The following is an 8,232-nucleotide window of genomic DNA, read 5'->3' on the forward strand; positions in this document are numbered from 1 at the left end:
ACTAATTGGTTTTTACGTGAGGGGGAGTATATTTCCTCCTCCTCTTCTTTTTCTTCTTCCCCTTTATTCGCTTATTTTGGAGAGAGAAGAAACAAGAAGAGGAAGACTGTGCAACAACTGTTGGAATCACATCTCAAAGATCATGGGGTTTTGTCATCCACACCTCCTATTCTATGCCGTGACAACAATATTGGATTGTAGCGAATCCACTTGCAACCTGCGTTATACTTCTCTCATCCAGCCTATGTTGTCCCTCCTCCTCTTTTTGCTTTGTTGTTTTAATCTTTTTTTTTCTTTGCTTTTCATTTTTGTTGCTGACTCTCCCAGCAATTTGCATCGGGGGCTTATTTGATTCAGTTGTTGCTTTTTGTTTTCTGTCTTGAAGTGTTGAAGGTTTTTGCTTTTATTTGGCATCAAATACCTAATAATTAGTTTACTACATATGATGTGTTTACGTATAGACTCTTATGTAGCATCAAATAATTGATTTATAGCATTACCATGCTTTTCATTCAAATTAAATGAAGAAGAACGAGTGGGAAGTACAGTAAGATGAGCATTATTAGTCCCAAGCAGCAAAAAGACAATAGTTACACGACAAGCACATACATGTCCATTAAGTCCTATAATAACTGAACTCAGAAGTGGAAACCACACAAGTGAGTATTATCCAATATGTATCTGTTTTGGATAGAATATTTACCTGAAAAAGGTGCAATTCCAGGAGGGGATCGGCTGACTTCAGGATGGCTGGTCAATGATAAACTAATAAATGATAAGACCTCCTCAAGATGATCAATAACGCTCAACTCCCTGCAAAAAGCAATTTTTTTAAGTTCATGAAGAAGTAGAAAGCATGCAAAAAACCTCGCATCCTGAAACCTCTCCTCATTTGAAGTCTTGGAAAGAAGCATTGGAGAAGATAATTAGAGCAACGTGCATGACTGCACGTGTGGTTGTGTGTGAACTGGAAATATACTGATTCAAATATTTAATTTTTATTATCCACAAGATATTCACAAGAAAAGTAACTAGAGTTCTAACTTCAATGACACTCACATGGAGGGGCTATCGATGAATATAGGAATTAGTTGGCGATGAAGGATAGCAAATGCAATGTTTCTTATCATGCCCATCCACCGCCACATATAGGCTGACTTTTTTTTCCCTTTCTACACAAGAAAACAACTTCAACAGCAGTAACCTCAGGCTCTTACTTTTTGCCCTCAAAGCTTTAGACAATGAAGTATGTAATTTTAATTTCATAAGCAGATCAATTATTTAACTTAATTTGTTGTTTGCTTTTGGCCTGTTTTTAGGTGTGCACTGTAAAGGGTTTCATCACTGCTCCTAGGAAGATCCAGGCTTCGATTTTCGTTCAAACTTGTTCCACAAAGAAAGACGAGCCCTTTTAACAACAAATGTGAGCATATCCAAAATATAACCAATAAATCAAAGGGCATTTGGCATTCAAAAATGTGAACAAAACATATGCCCCTAACTAAAAACAATCCATAGCTCTAGGTATTGTAATTGACGTCTGGATCACCATGCTTCTTCATCTGGACTTCACCACAGCCACGGCATTTAGATAATTAGGAGACCAGCCAAAATCTAGATGAGACATGCAAGACTTCGTATTAGCAATATTGGCATTTTTCCTTTTCCTTTAATTATTGAAAGCAATAAAACTTCACCGGAGTTTGAAGAGCTAAACTCAAGCATGCCTTCGGCAGAGCAAGCATACAAGTCACCTGGCCAAGCCTGACATGCTACCAACAAACACAAAATTTGAAAATAAAGCCAAAAGAATGAGAGATTCACCTAGGCTGATCAATTTTAGTTTCTCTGAGTATAATTTAACAGCATCCTGAATAGGAAATTCAACCTAGCAAAAAGGAGACTTATGAGAGAATGGTTGATTACAAAATCAGTTTATGAGTTTGATACATCAAGAAAACCAGATACAACGAGCGTTACTAATACATTTGAATTTTAAATTAGGGAGAACACTGAAGATAAAAACAATATTAATAGGCGAGCCACTGTTTACCTAAAGAATGATACACAAATCTAGAAACAATTATCAACATGCTACCTTAACCCACCACCGAAGTTCAAAAATTTCCAAAATTTTGAGAATTTCATATGCGCACAGTAATGGCCTCGTTTTCAACATTCAAGTGAACAACCAAAAAAGTACATGAGAGGACCTAGCATAGCAAGGAGAAAAGGCATTCTATTGATCCTATTGTGAAACTAAATCAGCAAAGGGGAACTAAATGCAATGTTTAAAATGGATGTGCACTTCCTTGAGATCCGCTTGTTCACACTAGTAGCAGTCCTAGTTTCATAGACTTTAGAGTGTAAAGTGCAAACTGCAGCTATGGGCAGAATTTGGATCAGCATCATAGGCTTATCTCAGACAATTTGAAGTTTGTACAGATATTTTCTTTACCTGGATAGAGAAGAGATGTAACAAGAAAGAAAGAGAGAATTTGGCTAAAAATGCAGTCCTCACGGAGTTATTTTCAGAGTAACTTTCTTACTCCTGCCATAAAAGGTGGAAGTGGTACTCTCCTCTTTCCAGTACAGTAGGCGACAACGGGACCAACATGATAGCTCAAGGTACAAGAAGCACATTAGGACCAGCATGGGAGCTCAAAGTACAAGAAATGACACTACGGATATCAAATAAATGCAATGGATTTGTAAAAGAAAGTGGAAACAACAAAATGAGAATTTTACGTTAGCAGCAATAACTTGGTTAACCAACAATTAGTGTGCAGAAGACATGAGAAAGGCAAGATCCATGAGATATCTTAAGCACTTACATCTTATACACTTCTGCTTTCTGAATGGTGCTACCACACTCCACAAGACTTGAAATTTCTATGTCAGGTGTGCTAGTAGAAATAGATGGTGTTGACAGTAGATCGTGCATGACATCCTTGGACATTGACACTTTCCAACAATAAGTTGTGCAGCAAAAATTTATAATACAGAATCTACAGAAAATATTGCCAAAGAAACCAGCATTTTGTTTAGTTAGCACCCACAGTTTTACAGCAGCATAAGGACCTGTGTTTGTTCAATTATCCAGGATCCATTCAAAAAATTTGAACACGTTTGTGCCTCTTTAGTTAAAACTAGATTGTGAAAAGGAACGTGCTTTCATTTGTGGAGATTCAATCAGAATGTTTCAGAGGTCTTTTGGTTAGCTCCCTCATACTAGGTCCCTAAAAGATACATGATAACCTAAATTGAAAATACTAATCACAATCACCTATAGGCCCAAATTCATAGCTTTCAACAGCAATGGAATATGGCAGGTACATGAGGCCCTCCCACGACCTTCAGCCCTCAGACAAGAATGCCACCTATTTCAAATGTCAAGTTCAAGCCACTAAAAAATCGAATTGCCTGCAACTAAAGATTCATTAGAATGATAACTCCGTTTTGAGCTTCTCGTATTGAAGAAGAACTTGTTATTCCACTTAAAGCAGGCACCTCACAAGGCCATGCAATGAGAGTGGAAAATTTAAGACAATAAAATAGAGTAGTGCCGTTCGATCTTAAGGAAAAATAGAGACAAATAAAAACGAAACAGAAGAACGATGATGACTTATGATACCCTGTGGCATTTGCAAAAAAGATCTCACCACTTTTAGATGTTAAAAGTAAAAAATGAGGAAACACGTGACTCATAACTGCTATTATGAACAATAACGGATGAAATACAACAACCATGTTTAGAAAAGTTCCAACCAACTCAAGGACTTCATGCTACATTTTCCGCTATCTTGAAGAATAAATAATTGATATTCCAAGATTTGATGAAACTTCATGGCAGGAAAAACAATCCTGAAAACAAAATGAAAGAAGTAACCGATGCGAGTTGAAAAGCAACTAAATGTGCATAACAGCTTTAGTTGTACATGATACTTGGGCCTTGTTGCTTCATAAGACTGAGAAGTATATTTTGCAAAGTACATGCACAAAAAGACAGCGAGTGCTCTGCTGTTTCACTAAATGCTCAAGTAGCACTTCAACAAATTCATCAATCTCCACAAATTCATCAAACAACACCATATGAAGTTATTAACCTATATAACAAAATAGATCACAAGACCTGGCAAGTACCACAAACCCACCTTAGTGTTTTAAGAATATGTAAAATATACTTTAAAAACCTTTACATTATTGGATCCATGCATGCGTGGAGCCTAGATGGCCAGATCTACATGACGCATGAAATTTGAAAACAAAGGCCGAAGGCTAGATTTTAAATAAGATTAAAACATGAGTTAACCTAGTTTAGAAAACAACTAGTAAAATTAGGGTTTAAAGATGGGCGACACTAAAACAGGACCTAAGGGGACAACTCCATGGCTGGGATTCAACATACAGCAGGAGGGAAGAAGTTGAAGCTTAGCTGAAAATAGAGTTGGAGATCAAATTTAGAGGGAAAACGCAAGAGGTAAATCTAGGAACAGCGGGGGAAGACATCACACTTAGCATGAGTAGACTAATTTTGAGATGTTTCATCCATTCTGTGAATGGACTAGCATAGAAGGAAATGAAAGGGCTGCATCCATCAAGTCCTAAGGGAACTAGATTTCTCCAATAACCAGGAGCCACAAATGTAGCAAAGATGTCAAGTTTTCCTTTGCAAAGATTTGTCTTTAAAATAGCTCAAAAAATTTTCAATTCTTTGCCCTATAGGCTTTGAGTGCTCGTAGTGGCAGGAGATATGCCTTCATTTACCAGAAGTATCATTAAGTGTCCGGATTCATCTCGCACCAATTGTTCCAGTCTCTTCAAGGGATTTCTTTCCATTTCCAAAACATGAGCATAGAGGAATCGTCCTCAATTTCATAGAAAGTCATAGAAGAGGAACAAATATTAGCCTAGAATCATCCATCTGAAAAAATTTTTTCATTCAATACTTCAGAGTTCGGCCTTCATGTCTTTCATCTCTTGGCAGGCACTTTTTTTTCTTCTTTCTTTTTGCTTTTTCTTTGATTTTGCTCTTTTTCTTTTTCTTTTTCTTTTTCTAACTGAGCCACCCTTCACCTTTGAGGAAATACCTCACCACCCCAAAGGCTACTACGAAGCTCCACCATTTGTGGTTGTGTAGTTTTGTCTTGTGCAATATCGTGCCTATTGGGCTTCTACTGAACCCGTGTAGCGAGCTTTGGGCCGGCAGCTCCCAGACCAGTTGGCCTTAGGGTACCAGGTGTAGAACACCCCTCGGACTTACTTGCTCGAGTCAGAAGGCTTCAGGCCACGACTAGACAAAAGTTCATTAGGTCACATGATTTCGCAAGAGAGACGCAAATCAGCTATGCGCCTTCTCAGTACTCTCACGTATTGACCCAGAGGAACGACTACACTTGCCCCGAGCTCACCCTCAACTCTCATTTTGCTACCTGCCAAGATTTTACAGGACGCTAGGGCTTCATTCTCATAGCATTCTCCTGCTAAACCCTTGCAGATGTTTGATTGCTAAGGCTAATAGCTTTTTCTAATCTTTGACTTCCTCGGTGTCATCAGATTCTCCCCACTGCTCATATCGAGGATCTTTCCAGTTTTACCTCTCGTTGACTGACAACAAAAGTTTCAAACTTCAACCTTCTCCTTAAAAAAATACTTAAGAAAAAAAGAAGGTATACCATTGTGCACGAAAGTCCTTTTGAACAAATATAGGGCTAAAAACTTTTGGAAAACTGCCGACATCAAATGATACATTGTCCAGATAAGGAGTCTCTCTTTTCCCCATAGATAGGGTGTTTGTGAAACTGGAGTGACCCGTGTAATGGGTTTTGGAGGGATGTAAAAGAGTAGGCTCCATCACACTCTCCTATAAGGTCCTCTACAAAAAAGGAAAAGCCTAGAGGCTACAAGTCCTTGGTACATATGGGCTTCTTAGTGAACAAGGGTTCCACAGATAGTTGGAACGAAAAGGTTTTTTTTCCCCAAAAGTAAGCTTTGGAGTAGTTGGCCTAATCAGTTGACAAAAAAAGATAACAGCAAGGTAGGAACATATACTTCAAAAGCAACTGTAAGTTTGGAAAGAAAAGAGCCCTTAGAAGTGAGGGTGTGACAATGCTAAAGAATAGACCACCAAAATAAAAGTGAGCACCAACCACAAGCACGAGTTGCAAGATTGCTCAAAATATTTTCACCCCTAAAAAAATTCCTCATACATGACCAAATTTTGCATAGAGAAGACAACGACAAAAACACAAGAAGAAAATAGTGACTGTAATAATAAAAAAGCAAACGCATGTTTGACAATAGGTTCTGAAAATGGAAAATCATTTTTCAGCCAGTCATTTGGGTGGGAGTGTCGATAAGTATTCTTAAACAATCAGGTATAAGAGAAAGAAAATTACTGAGACATGCTGAAGTTTGGCATGACTGCTGAAAAGAAGTTGTCCTCACTGGTTTCATAGAGGCTCCTCCTTCCTGCAATTTCAATGTTGCTCAAAAGTGAGAATGCTAGATGACAACCAGCAAGCACAAATTTTTAATCTTAAGAACCGCATTGCACCAACTTAGACACCTTTATTGCATTTCATCTACTGCAATCAGTCAACGAATGTACGAATATCAGCTCGTTCCTTAGTTGATTATACGCCTACACTCTCTAGCCTCACGTATTTCTGATTATATGCTTAAATGACCAGAGATCTTAAATCCCCTCTTGGAAGGCAATATCACCTAAATCCCCTCACTAGTGTTTGCTGAGCCAGCTTATTATACCACAATAGAGCAAGATAAACGTAAGGAGAAAGTAGGAAGAGAACATATTCATCTCTGATGTTCAAGATTAAGCTGTTTTTTAATTAGAGGATATCACCGAGCATTCATCTTGTCCAAAGTTTTAAGGATAGTTCTGAAAATTCAATCAAACAACAATGACAATTTTCTAAGATTTTCTATTCAATCTATTCCTGAAACTGAAGGTCGAAATTCGGGCTGACTTCTGGCTTCCTCGCAACCCCTAAATTCAGGACAAGCCCTGATGCAATTTAGTAGTTTTACTTTTTAGTACTTACCCGCAAACTAAAAGGTGAAGTAAAGAAGCCTTCAGATTACAGACACCATACAAATCTCATGATCAATTAACCGTTGCTGAAGGTCCAAAGTCATAGGATGATGAGAAAAACTATCGATTTTTCATGTGGTTAAGCTATACAAATCCATCTACGGGTCCTGCCTCTAGACAGCTATATCAATGACATAAAAATAAGAAAATGATCGAAAACAGCCTGTTCCTCACAGCAATTTTTTCTTGTTCTTTTTCAATTAAAACAGCAATCATAAATCAAAATTCTATACAATAATTAGAAACTACAAAGATTCAAGCTACATATGCCTGTGAAACCGCAAAATTTATCTAAAAATAATGCAACCACCCATTGTGCACAATTACAGTAGATAAAAAATTAGTAAACTCATGAACAGCTGATTTTTCCCATGACTCTGCAATGATCATCGACTAATGACATCAGATTATGAATAACCATAATAATCTCTGATCATCGCCCATTGGAAACTAAACTGAACGTGGACAAATAAAACGATGAAATTGAACATTAAAATTCAAATACGAACCAGGAGTCAGACAACAGAAAATCATGGTTCCGCTGATGCGAACACTCACATTAAAGCGTGGCCCCAGTCCGGTGCCATAGACGGCGAGAGGCCGAAGCCGGCAGGCTGCAAGGATGAATCCATGAGCACACCATCTGAATCCGGATTATTTGCCTCCTGAAAGACCACGGAGCCGCCGCTGGAGACCGAGTTCCAATGGTTGCCGACCGACTCCACACGGACTGGCAGAGAGAGAGAAAAAACAGAAAGGGCCGAAGGTGCATCCGAGGATCTGAACGACGCCGACCGATCCACCCGCGGTAGAAAGAGGAAGAGGGAAAAGGGGAGAAGCAGAAAAAAGGGTGAAAGCGGAAGAGGGAAAGGGGAGAAGCAGAAAACGGGAGAAAAAGGAAGAGGGAAAAGGGGAGAAGCACGAAAAAAGGAAAGAGAGTGAAACGGTATTACCAATTGTTTTTATTAACGACAGACCCCGATGGAGAATGTTTCGCAGGCTTTCCGTTTTTGAATTACATTTGCTTCAATGCTTTCTATGTGTATGAATAAGGTAGACAACTGGACTGATGTTATCCTTCAAAGAGACTTGGGACGAGGTATGCTAAAAATGTGTAA

This window comes from Nymphaea colorata, chromosome 12, assembly GCF_008831285.2.
Source record: "Nymphaea colorata isolate Beijing-Zhang1983 chromosome 12, ASM883128v2, whole genome shotgun sequence".
Lineage (NCBI taxonomy): Eukaryota > Viridiplantae > Streptophyta > Magnoliopsida > Nymphaeales > Nymphaeaceae > Nymphaea > Nymphaea colorata.